The 20,882-nt window shown below is 36.6% G+C and overlaps 2 pseudogenes; both read right to left on the bottom strand.

Moving 5' to 3' along the window:
- Nucleotides 1-12,613: 12,613 nt before the first annotated feature.
- On the bottom strand, nucleotides 12,614-17,828 carry LOC120210859 (annotated as a pseudogene).
- Nucleotides 17,829-18,574: 746 nt separating this feature from the next.
- LOC120210853 lies at nucleotides 18,575-20,213 on the bottom strand (annotated as a pseudogene).
- Between the last annotated feature and the right edge of the window lie 669 nt (nucleotides 20,214-20,882).

The following is a 20,882-nucleotide window of genomic DNA, read 5'->3' as shown; positions in this document are numbered from 1 at the left end:
TGACCAAATATATTAAGCATAATATGACAAAGTATCTTCAATCAAGGACATATACGGATAGTTGGGATTGAGGGTCGTTACAAGAGACATCTGATAAGCGGTACGATGATTATGTCAGATTCAGCAGTAGCGAAAAACATAAGCTTCGAAAATAAAAGTGAACTCAAAAAGAGTAAGCCATCTTTTTCAAATCAAGAGGTTTTGAAGGGAAACAAGATAAGGTCAATTAGAGTACCGTTACTCAAAAATGAACCCGAGCTAGATATTAGGCTAGTCAGTTCCACAGTTAATAAATAAGCCTTCGCATAACGTTCTAGATGTAAGGACGAGCGAGACAGTAGTTTGTGTGGCGTTAACTTTACTTTAATGAGTCTAGCTATGTTAAGGTATACCTAGGTTAGCTTAGTTTCCCTAACGGGGCATTACCAGTACGCGATGTACTTTAGGGGCCAACTAGTACGAGGTCTAAAAACTCGCAAGGAGTGGGTTAGAAATATCAGTGTTATGTGTCTTGTAGGCCTTAGATATGCATGGGTAGTTATGTCAGTTCAGTTTAGTATGTTATATATATTAAACCTTGGCTTGAAGGCTATGTGAGACCGTGTAAATACATCAGTTAGGAGAGAATTGTACCAATTCTATGTGACATCAGGTTACCCTTAGTGATCTACTTAATGGCTATGTGAGGATCAGGATATAATTTAGTATGTTTTGTGGGAATTACACCGATGCTATGTAACTTTGGGGTTCCCACAGTTAACTAGTGTCTGATGGCTAAGTGAGACAAGATAATAGTTCGGTTTGTATTCAGATAATGCACAGGAGTATCAATATCGTATTTAGATAATGCATAACATGTTTAGTCATTAGGGTTAGAGACCTTTTAATGGAGTAACCACGACGAAGCCCTTAGCAGAGGATTAAGGGAAGTGTGAGACCCCTACTTTAATGATAGATCAGTAAAACCTTAAGTGGGTAGCACTTGATCTAGATCATGCATGTACCTACTGCTTAGTAATATGTCTTTAACATGCTTATGTTTATGAAATTCTTATACTGCTTTAGATTAGCGATTATACTACTAGGCTTTGTAAGCTCAGTATTCAGATGTTTTCCATTGGCATGTTAGTGGCTTGAGTAGATCGTGGAGCACCGTCGCAGTATGACTTCCAGCATCTCCAACAGAGTACTATATTGTAGCTTTAGTGAGCATTTAAATTCATAGAACCTTTATCATGTATTCAGTTTATTAAACTTAGTGTTGTATTATTTTGGTTTTAAATTATGTGTCACGGAGCTCTGGTTTTGAAAAAATGTTTTTATAACAGTTATTTATGTTTTATTATGATATTATTCATAATGTTTGAAAAGAAAATGAACAGGTTTTGAAATCTGGGGTTGCCTTGGTGGCCTAGTGTGACACTTTAGGCCCAATCGGGTTTAAGGGGTTATATTTCTGGCTAACTCGATAAGTTTTTAGTATAACCCATTAGCTTGTAGAAAAACCATGACCCAAGTGGAGTGAAATTGGGCCTAGTTGAGCCTAACATGAGTTTAAAAATAGGGAACCTTTATAATGGAGTCAGAACTTAGGGGACCAAAATGACAATTTGCCCATCAACTTTCTCAAAAATTGATTTCCCTTAATATGGGATGATGTCAATGTGGAAGAGAGCTTTGTCTCTTTTCCTCCACATTTGTCTTCTTTCTTCATCTTGCTCCCATTCTTCATTCTCTTACAATTTTCAAAGGTAATAACTTGGTGGCTTTATAATCCTAGTTTGGTGATTTAAAGGTAAGAATTATAATCTCCATCCTCATAGCTCAAATTCAAGCTCTCAACCTCTTCATTTCATTATGGTTCTTGAAATGTGGGTTTAGTGGGGGGTTAGAAAACCATAGCAAACTAGCCCATTTTTGAAATAATTAAGCTTTAAGAGATGTTCCAAATTCCTTCATAAACTTCTCAACAACGTTAGTAATCTATATGCTGATTTTCGCTTAGTAAGAGAATTTAGAGAAAGCTCCAAGATCAAAAAGAAGAAAAACCTTACCTTGGATTAAGCCTTAGACACTTCCAGTAGCTTAAAAATCAAAGGTTACACACTTTTAACTCAACTCTACCACATGTAGAGCATTAGATAAGTTTTGGTATGTTGCATGAGTTATGAAGCATGTTTATGGTAGTTTACATCTTTTTATGCTTTCAGCTTGTTAAAAGACCTATTATGATTTTTTTAGTACTCATAAGAATTTAAAAACAATTGGGACCCTCAGTAGGGCGTTTGGGTAGGAAAGTTATAATTTTTCGTTTCTAAAATAGGGTATTTAGGCATATGTATCGACACTATTCTTCATATGTGAAAAATAAGAGGTTTTAGGCATAGTAGTATAAATACTCATGCAATGGGTATCGATACTCGTAGGGTGGTATCAATATTGATTCTAATTATGTCGATTTAAATAGTCACATTCATATCGATAGCCCTCAATAAAGGTATCGATACTGAATTATTTTTTAAAACATCGAACCAAAGTTAGGTATCGATACTCAGTCTAGTATCGATACCCCAATACTAGAGTATCGATACTCATCTAGGAGAATCGATAGGGATGGCAACGGGCCGGGTTCGGGCTGGTATTGGTCCCCCCGTCCCCGTCCCCGTTTAAAAAACCGCGTGAGGATTTAAACGGGGATCCTCATCGGGTAATCGGGAAAAACCGCAGGGAAACGGGTATCCCCGTTTAGCATAAACGGTTATTTAAACGGGTATTGGGCCGGGTATTGGGTCGGGTATTGGGTCGGTATTGGCTGGGAATCGGGCCGGGTATATATATATATATTTAAATTAAATATATATATTTTATTTAAATTAAATTTATTAATATTATATATATATATATAAATAATTATTTTTAATATTTATCGGGTCGGGTATCGGGGCGGGTAATTGGGTAATCGGGGCGGGGATTACCAAACCCGTCCCCGTTTAAAATAAATGGGTTTTCCCCGTCCCCGTCCTCGTCCCCGTTTATCATCCCGAACCCGACCCATTTAATTCGATTTTCGGTTTTCCCCGTCGGGTTCGGGTTTTTTTGCCATTCCTAAGATTCAATATTATTTTCCCCTTATTAGCGTAACTCAGTCAGTCAGTATCGATACCAATAGGTGGATGTCGATACTTAGGGATCAATATCGATATTGAAAGGTCACTACCGATATCGGTGGATAATTTTAGATAAATAACCAATGATTCACGGATTAGACTTGAGGGACCTAATAACATCAAAACATCAACAAATAAAATACAAGTGAGAATAAAAGTAAACTATGAACAGTTAGAAACAATAACAATTAGGATAACATAAAACTAGCTTTATTTGACGCTCGAGAAACAGTTAGGACACCTGAGTCTCTATAGCAAAATAAGACAGCCAAATGGATATCCTGTCAGTGCCAAGGCACTTTAGTATCCGATGGGCACATATGCCCTAAGACTCGTCGGAGTAAGTTGACCAAGTGTACGCTTTTGTATAACTCCAGATCTCAGCCAAGATATCCATGGGTATTTTAGAAATGTTAAAGGGGTGTGTGATCTCTAAGATGCAGAACCCTCAGCTGCACCATGATACCTATTTCAATAGTACATATAAGTATTTTACATGTATTCATACATGTGCAACTAACCAACTCATTTCCAGAGGAGTTGTCAGGTTTACCGCCCGACCGTGAACTAGAGTTTAGTATCGAGGCAATGTCAGGTTTAGCTCCCGTATCTATTGCCCCTTACAGCATGGCATCGACATAGTCGAAGAAGTTAAAGACTCATATTCAAGAGTTGTTAGACAATCTCTTCTTTTATTAAGGAGCATCAGTCTTGTTTGTTAAGAAGAATGATGGGTCGATAAGATTGTGCATTGACTACAAACAGTTGAACAAGTTAACCATCAAGAATAAATTACACACTTCCTAGGATAGATAATCTCTTCGATCAGTTGTGGGGATATTTGTGTTTTCAAAGATAGACTTGAGGTCCGGTTACTATCAGTTAAAAGTCAAGGATGCCGATGTAGCAAGGACAACCTCTAGGGAAAGAAACGGTCATTATGAGTTCATAGTAATATTGTTTAGACTCACCAACGCCCCGACGACATTCATGGACTTGATGAACTGAGTCTTTCACCCCTACCTATACTAGTTCGTAGTGGTGTTTCTAGACGATATCCTAGTTTACTCCCGATCAGAGGAGGAGAATGATCAGCATCTCAATGTCATTCTACAGATACTTCGAGTCCGTCAGTTTTATGCCAAGTTTAGGAAGTGTGATTTTTTGTTACCAGAGATTTCATTTCCGAGTCATGTCGTATCAGCAGAGTCATCAGAGTCAACCCTCAGAAGATTTAGGATATAATTGAGTGGGAGCCACCTAAGAATGTGTCAAAGGTATGTAGTTTCCTTGTTTAGCTAGGTACTACCGCTGATTTGTTTAGGGCCTCTTGATTATAGCTGCTATGCTGAGCAAACTGCTTCAGAAATGATTTCCATTTATGTGGAATGAGAATGATAAGATAGCTTTGAACAGTTAAAGACCATCTTAACTCAGGCCCTAGTATTGACCCAAGCGAAGTTAGGCAAAGATTTCACATTTTTTAGTAATGTTTCATTGAATCGTCTTCAATGTGTTTTGGTGAAGGAGAACAAAGTTGTAGCTTATGCTTCCAGCCAACTTAAACCTCATAGCGTAGTTACCCCACCCATGACTTGAGCTAGCAATAGTTGTGTTTGCCTTTAAGATTTGGTGACACTACCTTTTTGGTGGGAAATGTTATATCTTCATCGATAACAAGAGTTTTAAGTACATGCTCACGTAGAAGGAGTTGAACTCGAGATAACGTAGGTAGGTCAGTTACTCAAGGAATACAACTGTGTGATAGACTACCATTCAGGTAAAGAAAACGTTGTAACAGACGCTTTGAGCAGAAAATCAATGTAAGAGTTGAGAGCTCTCCTAGTGCGCTTGGATTTGACTACTAAAGGTGGGTTGTTACTCAATTGCAAGTCAAAATCGAATTAGTTAATGAGACCAAGAGGCTACAAAGTTCAAATGAGTAGTTAACGACTCAAGTTGAGCAGGTTTACCAAGTCGAAGCATTAGAATTTGAGTTATACGATGGTGGTTCATTGTACTTCAGAGGTCGATTGTGTTTACCCACAGATGCTCAGTTGTGCAGTAAGATCCTTCATGAGGCATATTGCAGTCCGTTCTCAGTTCATTCGGGAGGTAACAAGATGTATCACAAGCTTCGATAATTATTTTGGTGGTCATAAATTAAAAGGGAAGTGTTAGAGTTTATCGTAAGATGTCTAGTGTATCAACATGTTAAACTAGAACACTAGATTCCCTCAGTTTTATTTTGACCCATTCAAATTCCTCAGTGGAATGAGACATGGTAACCATGGACTTCACGACCGGGTTACCAATGACCAGATAGAGACATGATGCTGTTTAGGTCGTAATCGATCGTTGAACCAAATTAGCTCGTTTTCTTACAGTCGGATGGACTATACCTTAGAGAGGTTAGCTCAGTTATACATCCGTGAGATAGTAAGGTTGCATGGTGTATTGGTTTCCATCATATCCGACATAGATCCCCGATTCACTTCTCGTTTCTAAAAATCCCTTCATGAATCCTTGGGTACCAAACTAAACTTCATTACAACTTTTCATCCCCAAACAAATGACCAATCAGAGCGTGTCATTTATAGCTTGGAAGATATGCTCGGTGCACTATTATAGATTTCGAGGGTAGTTGGGAAGACCACTTGCCATTAGTGGAGTTTACATACAACAATAGTTTTTATTCGAGTATGCAAATGACTTTGTTTGAGGCCTTTTATGGGCACAGGTGTAGAACTCCATTAGTTTAGACAAAGCTCAGTAAGAGTAAGAAGGTGAGTCCAAACCTAATAAGAGAAATCGAAGAGAAAGTTCGGTTAATTCAGAGTCGATTGAGAGAAGCCTCAGATAGGTAGAGATGGTACACAAATTTGAAGCGTAATGATATAAAGTTCTTAGTAGAGGACAATGTGTTCCTCAAGGTTTCCTCGTGGAAGAAATTTTTTCGTTTTGGTTGCAAAGGGAAGTTGACCCCATGCTTCATAGGGCCTTATAAGGTACTAGAGATAATTGGACCAGTAGCTTACCGGTTAGCATTACCACTAGAGTTAGAGCATATCCATAATGTGCTCTACATATCCATGCTCAAAAGATATCGTCCCAATCATTCTTAAGTCATATCCCTAAAATAGATTAATGTGAGCCCAGGCATGCCCTATGAGGAGAAACCTATCAGGACCTTGGCTAGAGATATAAATGAGCTAAGGAATAAGATGATTCCTTTAGTGTAGATGCTATGGAAGAACCATGGCGTTGAGGAGGCAACTTGAGAAACCGAGGAGGACATGCAATTTTAGTATCCTCGCCTCTTTTATCTAGGTAAATTTCAATGACAAAATTTCTTTCTAGGAAAAGAGAGTGTTAACACCCCAAATCCCAACTTAGGAGTTCAGACTAACGTGATAAGGCCTTAGTACAACCCATTAACTTGTAGGAAAACTATGATCCAAGTAGAGTGGAATTGGGCCTAGTTGAGCACAACATGAGTTTAAAAATGGGGCACATTTATAATGGAGTTAGAACTTATGGGACCAAAATGATAATTTTCCCATCAACTTCCCCAAAAGTTGAATTCAGTAGGGTGTTTGGGGTAGGAAAATTAGCATTTTTCGTGCCCAAAACAAGGTATTTCTAGGCATGAATGTTGATACTAGAAGAATAATATCGATATTGTTCTTCATGTGTGAAAAATAAGAGGTTTTAGACATAGTAGTATCAAAACTCATGCATTGGGTATCGATGGTATAGATGTGGTATTGATACTCGTAGGTTGGTATCAATACTGATTCTAATTACATCAATTCAAGTAGCAAAATTCGTATCAATACTCATAGGAGTATCAATACCAATATCGATACCCTTAACAGGGGGTATCGATACTAAAGTATTTTTCAAAACATCAAACAAAATTTTGGTATCTATACTCAGTCCAGTATCGATACCCCAACAGTAGAGTATCGATACTCAGCAAGGAGTATCGATACTATTTTCCCCTTATCAACGTAACTCAATCAGTCAGTATCGATACCAAGATGTGAGTATCAATACTCAGGGGTTAGTATTGGTATGAAAGGCCAGTATCAGTTCCAATGTAAAGTTTTGGATAAATAATCCAGTGATTCAAAGATTAGAGTTAAGGGGCCTAATAAAATCAGAATATCAATAGACAAAACTACAAGCGAGAATAGAAATAAACTCATAACAACTAGAAACAGTAACAACTAGGATGACATAAAACTAGCATTGTTTGAAGCTCGGAAAATAAACATGACACCCGAGTCTTTCAAGAAGAATACGAAAACCAATTCAATATCCCGATCAATGCCAATATACTTTAATAGTCGACTAGGTGTAGATGCCCCAAGACTCAACGGAGTAAGTTGACCGGGTGTATGTTTCCGATGTAGCTCCAGATCTCACGTAAGATACCCAAGGGTATTTTAAAAAGCTAGAAGAGTGTGTGAGCTCTGAGATGTAGAACCTTCAATCGCACCTTGATGCCTATTTAAGTATATATCAATATTTTACATGTATTAATACCTATGCGCTAGTCAGTTTATTTAGTGAATGCATGTAGTATAGTATAATTATTAGTGTGACATTGAGCTCGTAAGTTCAGCGTTCGAAATGAGTTTCCATGCACAGGTTCCTAGGTGACTAATAGTGAAGTATTATCGACATTAATTCCAAATCAATCAAGAGATTCAGAGTACATCTTGATCTTGTTTAGAGGGTATGTACTATTATATACCCTATTTTTGTCAAATGTAACTCTATTTTGATTTGAAACTCGGTGTTGTATAATTTTGAATATTTGGGATCTCCCATACTTTGGTGGTCCTGTGTGACATCATGATCCGATGATCTTTATGTAAGTTTGGTTAGGGTGTTACATTTAATGGTATCAGAGCATCAGGTTTAGTCGTTACTAGGACACGCAGGCTAGAGTCTGTTAGCATCTATAAGTATACATACCTCTAGAGAGTCAAGAGTACTTTAAAGACTAGAATGACTATAATATCCATATTTTTCCTTCTAATTTCAAGGAGAATCCTATGGAAGATGACCCAACATATAGTCAGGATGGTATAGACGAGAGTCTTGCATCACTAACAGAAGACATCGGTGATGAGTTTGTCTCGGATACAAACCAGCAGGACGTACCTAAAGACGTAGGGGTCGAGGAGGCGACTTTCATCAAGGACCTCACCTCCGTACCTAGGAAAATAACTAGGCTCCTACTTAGTACCACAGTTGCATCACCTCCTCCATCAGTACCCCTAACTCAACCAGTAGTGGTTCCCCAGGAGACTCCGCTGATACAAGACCGCTAACTTCTATTGTTAAAGGGATGATGATCGCATAGTAATGGACTAGTGGCTCAGAGATACCCTCTACATCCTTAGACAATAGTACCTTACCCTAGATGGTAAGCTTGAGTATGTCACCACCTTGTTCAAGGGTGATGCCATAGATTGGTGGGAGATTATAGAGATTCTACTATAGCCAAAAAGACCAACATGTGAGCAATTCTATTAAAGTTTCGACAGAAATACATCAGTGAGGCTCACACCAATGTTTTAAGGGAGCAATTTCTACACTTAGTCTGGGGGGATCGATCAATGATGAAATATAAGTACGAGTTCCTCAGATTGAGTATGTACGCACTATTTTTGATCTCTTTAGAGGAACACCGCTATTGTAGGTTCATAAAGGGCTTATACCTCAATATTCTGTCGCATCTTATGGCTTACCCTTCCAAGGTTTTTGCTGAGTTATCCCACCAGGAAAAAGTGGTTGAGAGGGTCATTAGTAGGAAGTTCCAACATACCAGTAAGACTATAGGACAGACCAGGAGAGCCACAGAGGCAACAAGATTAGTTCAGACTCTGGCCAAGAGGGTCAGGGACAGTCAGGGTTCATGGAGACCCCTAATAGCTCAATTTTTTAAAGTCAATTATAATTTTGATCGTAGAGTAGATCTGAGTCTCGAAGGAGACCCTTGTCATTAGTTTTGGGAGCTAGTTCCAGCGAGCCGACCAGAGTCTTTACCCATCCCGTCTATGCTCAATACGGGATAAACACCTAGGGACGTACCAGCAGGATCGATGGGTTGCTACAGCTGCGACTCCTTAGACCACTTCATCAGAGACTGTTCGGGTATTCAGGAAGCAACTCCAACAATGACCCAGAGGTAAAGACCATAAGGGTTGAAGGTCGCCGATAGGTGGTAGTATTACATCTAGGTAACAAAGTAGAGGGACAACCAAATTAGTGACCGTTGCAAAGTCGATGGTAGCCTCTATACAGTACGTAGTGAGATCCCACGAGGAATATGATACAACCAATGTGATCTCAGGTACCTTGATTGTAATGCCCCAAATACCGAATTAGAGACTTTATTGAAATGATTTAAAAAATATGAGGATTTATTTGATTAAATGATAAAAGATGAGAATGAATTAGGAAAAGTAGTTTAAAAATAAATTGTAGTAATAGAGGATTATAAAGGACATTTTGGTCAATTGGAGTAAATGAATTTAAAATTCATTTTTCTTAGGATATTAAAGTAGAGAAAAAAGGGAAAAGGGCTTTTAAACTTGGTCAACTCTTTTTCTTCTTCTTCCTTTCCTGTGCATAACCTTCCTCCATAGCTCAAATGTGAGTTTTCAATTCACTAGTTTATTACTTCATTTTTGGTTGGGTTTTGAAGAATTGAGTATAATAGAAGTTTAAGGAATGATTTAGTGAGATTAAAACTATGAAATGGAGAAAATATGAGATATTTTAGAAAATGGGTTTTGAAATGATATGTTGGTATATTGGTGTTTATTGAGGTTTAATGGTTGATTTGACTTGCCAATGAGGTAAATGAGAGATTATAAGTATTATATGGGATAAAGAACATATTAGAAAAAGTGATTTGATTCTTAGAATTTAATGTTCTTGAAAGATGTTAGATGTTTTAGGAAACAAAATGAAGGAATGTTAGTATGGATAGTTAAGGAAGAGTTTAATAGTATTGAATGGGGTAAATGTAAAGAACTTTGACCTTATTTGGGTGATTTTCGAGCTGAAAACTGGAAATTCTAGGCGAGGGTATCGCTACTGCTGAGAACAGTACCGATACTATAGGCTAAAATGAGATAAATTATATGAGTGGTACTGATACTGATTCAATCAGTATCGATACCGAAGAGGTAGTATCGATATCATGATAAGGGGTATCGATACCAAGAAATATTGAATCTAATTTTGGTATCGATACCGGTAGGGGGTATCAGTACCATAGAAGGGTAGTATCGATACCATGGTAAGGGTATCGATACCAACCAACATCGAACCTATTTTTAGTATCGATACCCAAAGGGGGTATCGGTACCATAGTATAGAAGTATTGGTACTAGGGTAGTAGTATCGATACTATGAAGCCATAAATGTCAAAATATGCTGATATTGGTATATAAAGTTAATGATATGTTCTTTTGAGTATTGTTTAAGTATAATGGATAAGAAATATTCTAACATTGGGTATGGTATATGTTTTTATGGATGCTTGAGTAGATCGAAACCAAGCTCCTGAAACAAGCAAAACTAAGGGCAAAGGCAAAGTTCCAGAGTAATCAGCCTTACATTTTGGATACATAACAAGGATACTTAGGTGAGTGCATATATTTTGTACATTAAGGGTTATAAAGATATGTTGTTATATATATATATATATATATTACATCGATATATCAATAATATGTGTACTACAAGCACTTCATGTGCATATTCACGGAATTCATCATGAGTTTATGAATCACCGTACAGGCACTTCGTGTGCATATTCACGGAATACATCATGAGTTAATGAATCACCGTACAGGCACTTCGTGTGCATATTCATGGAATTTATCATGAGTTGATGAATCACTGTAAAGGCACTTCGTGTGCATATTCACAGAATTCATCATGAGTTGATGAATCACCGTACAAACACCTTGTGTCCAAATCCACAGAATTCATCATGAGTTGATGAATCACCGTATAGGTACTATGTGTGCAACCCACATAACACGGAATTCATCATAAGTTGATGAATTTCCGTATAGGCACTAATTGTGTATTATAATACATGAACATGAATAGAAAATGGAAAAATGATTGTAATAACACTAATAGTGCAAAGTTATAAGGTTTACAATAAATTGTAAAGAGTTGCTCGATATTAGAATTGTTACCATATATTATGTTTATAAGCTGCTTATGATTATGTATGCCTCACTAAGTAATACTTAACGTGTGTTCATTTCGCGCGTAGGTTGAATACCAGCTGAGTAAGGAGATTATCGGACATCAAGTTAGAGTCGCCTAATTCAGTAACAGTATGACGTACCTGTCTACTTTTGATATATTTTAGTCGGCATGTAATAGGTTTAGTAAAAACACTCTGTAAAACTTTTGAATTAAACTACTGTAAAACGGTGAAATATAAAACATCTCTTTTTATTTGTATATATAAATTAATGCATGTTTTAAGTATACTTAAATTCAAATGGTTTATAAAATGAAACAAAATTATATGGATTTTTCAAATGGGAAATTGTTTTAAAAGTGATGTTATATCTGTAACTCGTAAACGTAAAGGTATAAGGGAGATGGGTGTTACAATGATAATATCTCTCATTGAGGAGTACATATCTTATTTGTCAAGGAGAATGATGGGTTGATAAGGTTGTGGATCACTACAGATAGTTAAACAAGTTAACAATTAAGAACCGTTACCCACTTCCTATTATAGATGATCTCTTTGATTAGCTGAGGGGAGCATGTGTGTTCTCGAAGATAGATTTGAGGTACGATCACTACTAGTTGAAAGTCAAGGATACCAATGTAGCAAGGACAACCTTTAGGACGAAATATGATCATTATGAGTTTATAGTAATACCGTTTGGACACGCCAATGCCCCGACGACATTTATGGGTTTGATGAACCAAGTATTTCCCCTACATAGACCAGTTCATAGTGGTGTTATAGACAACATCCTAGTTTACTCTCGATCAGAGAAGGAGCATGATCAACATCTTTGTGTCATCCTCCAAACACTTCAAGACCGTCAGTTGTATGCCAAGTTTGAGAAATATGAGTTTTGGGTACCAAAGGTTTCCTTTATAGGTCATGTCGTATCAGCAGACGGTATCAGAGTCGACCCTCAGAAAATTCAGGCTATAGTTGAGTAGGAGCCACCTTAGAATGTATCAGAGATACATATTTTCCTAGGTTTAGCTAGGTACTACTATTGATTTATTCAGGGCTTCTCTATGATAACTGCCCCGTTGATAAACTGCTTCAGAAAGGAGTTCCCTTTATGTGGAATGAGAAGTTACAGGAGAGCTTCGAACAATTAAAGACTATCTTAACTCAAGCCCAATTATTGACCCAACCAGATTCAGACAAAGACTTCACAATTTTCAATGACACTTCGTTGAATGGTCTTGGATGCGTTTTGATGTAAGAGGGCAAAGTTGTAGCTTATGTTTCCTGCCAGCATATACTTCATGAGCATAATTATACCATTCATGACCTTGAGCTAGCAATAGTTTTGTTTGCCTCGAGTTGTAAGATCCTAAATAAATTTTCGACAAAAAATGAAGAAATTACCACCTATGCAACCTGGATCACCATTCACGACAAATAAAAATGATGTTGAAATAATAAAGAATATGATTTTACCATTTTGTAAAGAACTACCCTTCACTATACTATTGCTCGAGTAAGCAGATGATGATGAACTATCAGATAGAGTTCTGGTGCTGGAATTCGAGTTGCCTACTCCATCTTCATCATCAGAACTCTCATTATCAATGTGCCTAAATATGGCACCCGCAGTAGCCAGTAAGCTCTTCTTATTTGCTAAGCTTGTTGCAACAATCCTGCTATTAGTTCCAGTAGCTTTGGCAACATCCGGATGAGATTGTGGCTCATTACCTCCTTTTTTTAGAATGGTCTTTTTAGGTGTTTCAAAGGCGGAGCTTGACACGGCTCGATGGTTTTTTTCTTTATATCTGTATGAACCCTTAAAGAATTGACCTCAACGGACTTTTGAGCAGTTTTAGGAGTGGAATTGATTTTTTTCAAATTTCTTAGATTGTGGAGGTTCTTTCGCTACACTTTCAGAAATGGTCAATAGTGGCTTACTTGGTTTAACATTGGAGCTACTTGGTTCAACCTTCGACAATGATCTTTGAGATTGGCTGGAGCTAGCTTTGTTAGCTTGTGTTTTTGCTTCCTTGTGTTGATTCCCATTTAACATCTCCAAAGATGGTAACTGGGGTTTAGGATTCTTCTTCCTTTTTCCTTTCACCGCAGTTTCAACTCCCGCTTTATGTGCAGTCTTATCAATAATTACCTCACCAAAATCAACAATTTCATGTTTCTTCTGGCTTTGGGTTGTTTCGCTTCCACGGGGAACTTCTTTGCTGTTATAAACAAGAATGCTTTTAGAGTGATCTACACTGTCATCATCTTGAATAGGCCTTCCATCATGTTGTGGTTCAACTTTATTTCGGTTAAATCCCAAATTGGTTCCATTCGATTGCACAACTAAGCTTGAATCCCCATTCACAGTCTTCCTTGTGGATTTAGATGATGTGCTCACCTCACTCACTTTATGTACCAGGAGCGTTGGTTCCTGCTGATCGACATCATCTTTTGCTTGCAACTCTGGAGAGGCCAACACAGTAGCACTTTTCTTCTTAGTTTTCTTCCTCGATTTCTTGTCCGCATTTTCTGCATTTGCTGGGCCATTGTTGCAACGTTTCAAGGACTCCAACACATCTTGAATCACGTCATCATCTTTCACATCAGTAACCGAAGGAGAACATTCCGTTTTTTTCATTTTTGATTCCTCTTTTCCATCAGTTTTGCCGGCTTGCTCAACATTATCACTCAAATGCTCACTGTTCACAGTAGTAGGGCCCTCCTCTGCAGGAGATATTTCACTTGGAGGACCTCTATTATGTGCTACATCTACTGCTTCTGTTCCTCCAATGGCACCCTTACTCTTCTTGGACTTCTTTACTTTCTTAGAAGACTTCCACAATTTTCTCTTCCAAAGTATCACTCTGATTTTCATCTCCTGTTACCCCAAATGCTTTCCGGAAATTAATTCCCTTTCGAGACACAGATGTAGGATGGTCATCCGCATGACTGGAATTTTGATCCTTTCTCGTCTTTATTACTGATGCAACAACCGGATGGGGTGCTTCATTTTTACTTTCCAGGTTCCCATCATTAGTATCATCCATACCATCGTCACCTGATAAAGTCATTACCGATATTAGCAAAAGTTAATTTTTGCCTCAATTCTGCTGATCATGGAAGTGAAAATGAGAAGAGTACAGTTAAAATGAAAGGGGAAAAAACTTTAAAAACACTTCATATCATCTGAAACTTACCCTCGGTGTGGGGCACTCTATTTGTTTCACTAACTTCTTGCATTTCCATTGGAGAAATCGGACAAGGTTCGGATATTAATCCACCCATAGAACATTTTCCAATAAAAGAATCTGGATTAGCTTTTTTGTCTGAATCTTTTTCTTTCACTTCAGCAGCCTGAAAAGAGTCCACATGAACATGATGAACATCTTTTGCAGAAGAGACTTCACTACCTGCTTGACTAGGATTCAATTTTTGCCTTTTCCTTCTGTTCCTCCCAACACTTGCATCGGCAGTCGATAAATGGTTTTGTTTCACGGATTCAATATTACAAATTTGGTCACCAAAGTTTGCATCATTCAAAACCGAACTTGGTCCATCCTGAAACGAATTTTTCTTGAGTACATTACCTGAACCCAATGCATCTTTCCAAGATTCAACAACTATAGCATCATTTTCTTTCAAATCATGGAGGACGGCATCCTTTTTTCACTTTCTAGTTTTTGGTTTCTCCTTTAAAATAGATGCAGACGCAGAAGCTGGTAGATCTTCACATATGTTTTCTCCGACATCTTCCTACTGTTCAATCAGCCTTGGCCCCTTATTGGTAGCAGGGAAAGAAACATGAGAATTACTATCAGCCATGTGTTCAGCTTCGTTATGCAAATCTTCCGAATTTTCTTTGGTGGAATTGCTAAATCCAAACTGTTGAGATGGAGAATTCTGTTTTGCACAACAGTTGTCCCGATCTTGTGGCAATGAAGCATCATTTGATGTTGGACAATCTTTTGGTCATATCCCCAGCTAGAGGATCAAACACATAAGCCGAAGGATTTTTAAATTCAATCCCGTAGCAGGCCACAACATTACCAGTATCATATTTGATTGAATCGTGGTTTTCTCTAAGCTCTTCAGCAACATCAACCAAAAGAAACCAATTTTCGCTCACCCCAACGAAAGCACTTTTCACAAACATAGAATCCGAAAGGTGATAATGAACACCATTACACTCTACCTGTTTGTGTTATGCAAGTCATTTCATTGTAAGAATTAAATCAACTGTAAACATACATAACAAGTAACAACTAATACGTAAAACGTAAGAGTACAAGATGGATGACCAACCTTTAATGAATTAATCTTTATATTACCAAAGTTCGGAAAACACAAAGGGTGTTCATACATTATCTTTTCTGCAAATCAGCAGAACAAATATATTACTAACTAAGCATAAATTTACGACACAACGGTTACTACAAGTTAAACAACTAGAAAAAGTAATTTTTTTTTTCTCAACACGGTAAAGAACGATAAGAAATAAGCCATTTCTCCATGTCAAAACATTACCACATTACTTCATGTTCAAGCAATTTAAAGGGATTCTAAATGGAGTCAACGACTCTTTCATCCGTTGAGCAAACTTTAGGTCTTCACATGACTCAATTTCAGGTCCTTTCCAAGGGAAATTTCAGATTTTATATTCATGTTCTTATCTTTGAGGTCTCAAAGGGATGGAAACTCTGAACTTGAATTGAACAAATCATTGAAAAGTGCAAAACAAAATCTAAAGCACAACGTTGCTCGTTATGGAATTGGTTTCGTATAACATTTAGACCAAAGAAAAATAAATATAAAAAAACTGATTTTTTTACGTACTTTGAAGAAAGATAATTTTTGATACTGAAAATGCAGAGAATGAAAATTTACTAAAGACAATGGTAACCAAGAACACCGATAAGGAAAAAAGAGAGAGTGGCGTACTTTTAAGATCAGAAACGGTGTCGGAGTTGGATACGGTCACCGCCAGGTGGGTGTCAAGGCTGGAGTCGATGAAAACAGTGTTGTAGACTTCACTAATGATTTTAGAATGTACTAATAATTTTTCTTAATAAAAATAATTTTTTCGTTAAAAAAATATACAACGAAATGAGATAATACAATCCCAATATGAAAATTCAAACTATTTATCAATAATATTTGTCTCTATTCAAAATTAGACACGATATTTATATAGGCAACGCATAGAGATTGAGAAAACCAATCTAATCGATTGCTTCGAGAATGGTCATGAATATATAGATAAACTGTTGTAAAAGGAGATTTAGTTCTACGAGTTAATCAACTTGTCCTGATCATGAGGTACACCATGATGAATGGAACATGAAACACCAAGCTATAATAACGATAGATAAAATCGTATCATAAAAACATGCGAACAAATCAATATGAAGATGATGTTTATTTAGATTTAAATCAAAAGAAAATTAAGTAAAAAGAAAAAAATATTAAAATTAAGAGAGACGCCTAAATATCACTTTGAAAAAAATTTAGACAACCCCTTCAAACTAGGGTTTAAAGTTTATTTTAGTTGATTAAATATTAATTTTGTTGATATTATTTTTAATGTTATACCATTTACCGGGAAAAAGATTTAAATGTATTTAAGTATATAATAATTATTAGGTTTAACAATATATATTTTCTATTTAGGTGTTTAAATTCTGTTGATAAATGTATATATCTAATACTACAAAATTTATATTCTAAGTACTTGCATTAAATGCTTCAAATCAAATGTACCAATGAATTAACTCAAATTTTGGTTAATTTGCCTTGAATACCAGCTTCAAGCTGCGTTTAACAACAAACAAATAGTCGACAAAGATAAAGAAGGGGTGGTACTGGGGAAGGATTAGGAGTCGGGTATAAGAATTTTAAAAATTTTGGATATTAAGATGATAACAAGAGTGATGGTTGATCAGTGAGTGGTCGGTAATAAATGGATTTCCGTTTAGCGGTGGTAGTGATTGTCGATAATAGGTGGATCGATGTTCGACAATGACAGTAGTGGGCAACAACGGTGGACGAAGATAATTGGGCGGAATTAAAAATACAAAGAGTTTGAGTTTTTTTAGTATTTAAAAAGTTTAAGATATTTTAAAAAATATATATTTTTAAGTTTTTTAAATGAAATTTTAAAATTTTATAAATGTAACAACAAATAGGATTAAAACATTTATGGCTCCCACATAAATAAGGAGTTGGGCAGCCGCCACAAAATGAGAATTTGAGAGAATATAGAATAAGGATATACAAATAAGAATCAATCCCAATGAAAAGGCAGAATAGATTGGATTGATAAGTAATACCTCTCCCAGGCCCCCTAATATAAGACCCGATCCCAGAAAAACTAAAAGAAAATCGTGTATTGGTCCAGGTAAATCCATTCTGTGTAAAATAAGAGATAAATAAATCGAAATGCATGTCAAATAACGAGTTGTTTTAACGTTTGTGACAAATCAAACACTTAAAAATTGTAATGTTTGTAACATTAGACACTTACATTGACTGAAAATTAAACACAAAATAGAAAAAAATGTATAATTTGGACATCTTTTTTTTATATCAAGTGACCTTAGTGGTAAAATAAAATATTATTCTCCCTAGAGGTCTTGAGTTCGATGCGTTGTCTCTACAGAGTATATATATTGTTAATATATTATGAAAATTTTAAATAAGTATTATCTCGTAATCATCATAAATTATTAAAAAAACGTAATATTTCCTTACTCTTAGGGGCATTGGTTTATGGAAAATATCATTACCAAAGAGAATAATATTTTATGAAATTGTATATATATGTTTGGTTGGCGAAAAAGATCAGTATCAGGTAAAAAATTATTACAAATAATAGCATTTTCAGTTAAAACGGTAGAAATGTCATTACGTTCAAATTCTTAGGTAATGATCAATTCCTAGCACTTTGGACATAAATACTCTTAAAATAATAAATCCTTTTCTTATGTAAATCGTAATTTAATCAAATCATTATTTGTAACAGAACGAAATGATCATCCAACTCAGTTGGTAGAGCACAAGGTTCTTAATCTTGAGATTGTGGGATCGAGTCCTATGGAGGGCATTTCATAATTCGGAGGTCTCTTACGAAAGCTGCTCTCAATCTGATATTAGGGGTAGCCTACTATCTTACCTCCCCTTACCCCATATATATATATATATATATATATATATATGAGAAAAAGGAACATCCAATTATTTGTAACAGAAACGATAATGGCATATCACCTAAAAATATATCCTCATATTGAAGCTGTACTTGTGGGGTTGTGGTTGATGTTTGGTCTTAGTTTCCGGGAATCTTTCATCATCATTCTCTTCCGCATTCCCAGAAAGTAAAGGAAAACACAACGATCCTTGAAGCTGTCCGGCAACAATTTCAACACGAAACACTGCAGAGAATGAGGCCAATAAGGTACACACAGATGCTCCCCGTAACCTATCCACCGTAAGCTTGCTTTGCTAAACGTCTCAGCTGACGGGATGAACAACGAAGTTCGCTTGAACTTCGTCATTTTCGTGGCCACAAACAATGGAATCTGCCATTGCCAAAAACATCATCAAATTCTGCATTTTCTTCTTCTCCAAAGCATATATATAGAGAGAGAGAGAGAGAGGTTTACCTGACATTGAACATGGATTCCAGTTTTCTTGTATTCCAAGTTGATGCTTCTCGAAAACATTGTAAGGTATCTGTCACAAAAATTCCAATTTTCCCTTTAAATTATTCTCCTTAAATCCTACAACTTGCGCTAATTGTTTAAAAGGGAAACCTTTAATTATTGTATGTAATCTAAGCAAGCAATCCAAATTCAAAAATTGGACAAAGCCTTTGTCCAATTATATTGTTTAAAGAATCTCAATTAATTTAACCAAAATATCCTAACCACTTAACTTTTCTATATATATTGTCTATGTTTAAACTTACCACAGTAATAACTATTTTCATCTACATCGTTTTTTTTATTCTCATCAAAATTAACCTCACTGACTCTCCAAATCAAGCAATAATTATCTTGACATTTTAATCGGGGAATGCCAACCTGATGATTAAAACCCTAAAAGATAGTCGGAAAGCGAGGAGAAACTTACGCTTTTGAAGCAGCATAAATGGTGTATAAGGGGTAAGAACAGAAGCCACCGTAAGAACCAGAGCCGATGTTGACGATTGCCCCTTTCTTTTTCCTCGCCATAATCGGAACCACCGCTTTAGTAATCATAGTCGCCGCCTCTACATTCACCTTTATAATACTCTCCACTACTTCCGACTCCACCTCGTGGAAAAACCTCGCACCTTCGTAGGCCAAGCCAGCATTGTTCACAAGCAAGCCGATGTCCAGCCCTTCAGTAGCACCCTCCATCGTCTTCAATATCTCTTCGCCGCTGGTTTTGGCTAAGTCGACGACGACGTTTCTGGTCTCGACTTGTGCCCCGAATCTTTCACGTATGGCGTCGGCGGTGGCTTGGAGTTTCAGAGGGTTTCGGCCCACCAAGAGTAGGTTTAGACCGTGGGACGCCAGTTGAAACGCCAGGGCTTTCCCGATCCCGTCGGTACAGCGGTGACTATAGCCCATGAACCGTAGTGATCTCTGAGGTTCTTTGGCGGCCTGAGGAACATGACCCACACCCATTTGATGAAACCGACAACTGGTTTACAATGGACATGAAACCCAGACAACTGATGAGGAAAATCGCCATGAAATCCGGCGTTGCCATTTAAATCTGGAAACACCAAGTGATTTTTGTGGTCCGTTTTTAACAAAGATTAATGTTGTCGCTTTTTCACTCTCTCTATAGGAATCTTAATTTTCAGTTCCATCCAACGGTTGGAAATGAATGAGATTGTGATTGACAACGACTATTTTAATTACCCAATGGCATGTGACTTGGGGTCATCATTGACTTGATCTATTAACTAGTTAGGGACTAGTGACGGATGCATTTGGCTTTATAGGAACCACTTACACACTCATTATTTTGGAAGAAATTTTAAATTTAATTTAATTTTTTAATGTAAATAGGAAAATTAAGTAAATTTGCACGTCCAAAACTTTTTTAAAATAGAGTGTTATAATTTTGGACTCTCGTTTTTTAATTTTTAGATCTGTCATTGTTAGGAATTACATCGTTTCTAACTAATTTCAGCCATCAATAATTCAATATTATTAATCAATTCTAATTCAATACTCCAATCTCGGAATAGTTAATAAATAAATTAGCTAATCGAAATAACGAGGTTTGGATCTTGAAATTAATTAATATAATATTAATTTTCTATAATTTAGTTTTGGATAAATTTTGGATAACATTTAAAGTGTCGATTTCCTTTGCTTTTGTGATGGAATTTGCTGGTCGAGCAGCATTGAAAAAAGCAATATTTGTCGAAGGAATATGGTTTCTTGGGGAAAAATTAAAACATTTAA

The sequence above is a fragment of the Hibiscus syriacus genome, unplaced genomic scaffold, assembly GCF_006381635.1.
Source record: "Hibiscus syriacus cultivar Baekdansim isolate YM2019G1 unplaced genomic scaffold, ASM638163v2 tig00109937_pilon, whole genome shotgun sequence".
NCBI lineage: Eukaryota > Viridiplantae > Streptophyta > Magnoliopsida > Malvales > Malvaceae > Hibiscus > Hibiscus syriacus.
This window is presented reverse-complemented; position numbering and strand designations above follow the sequence as displayed.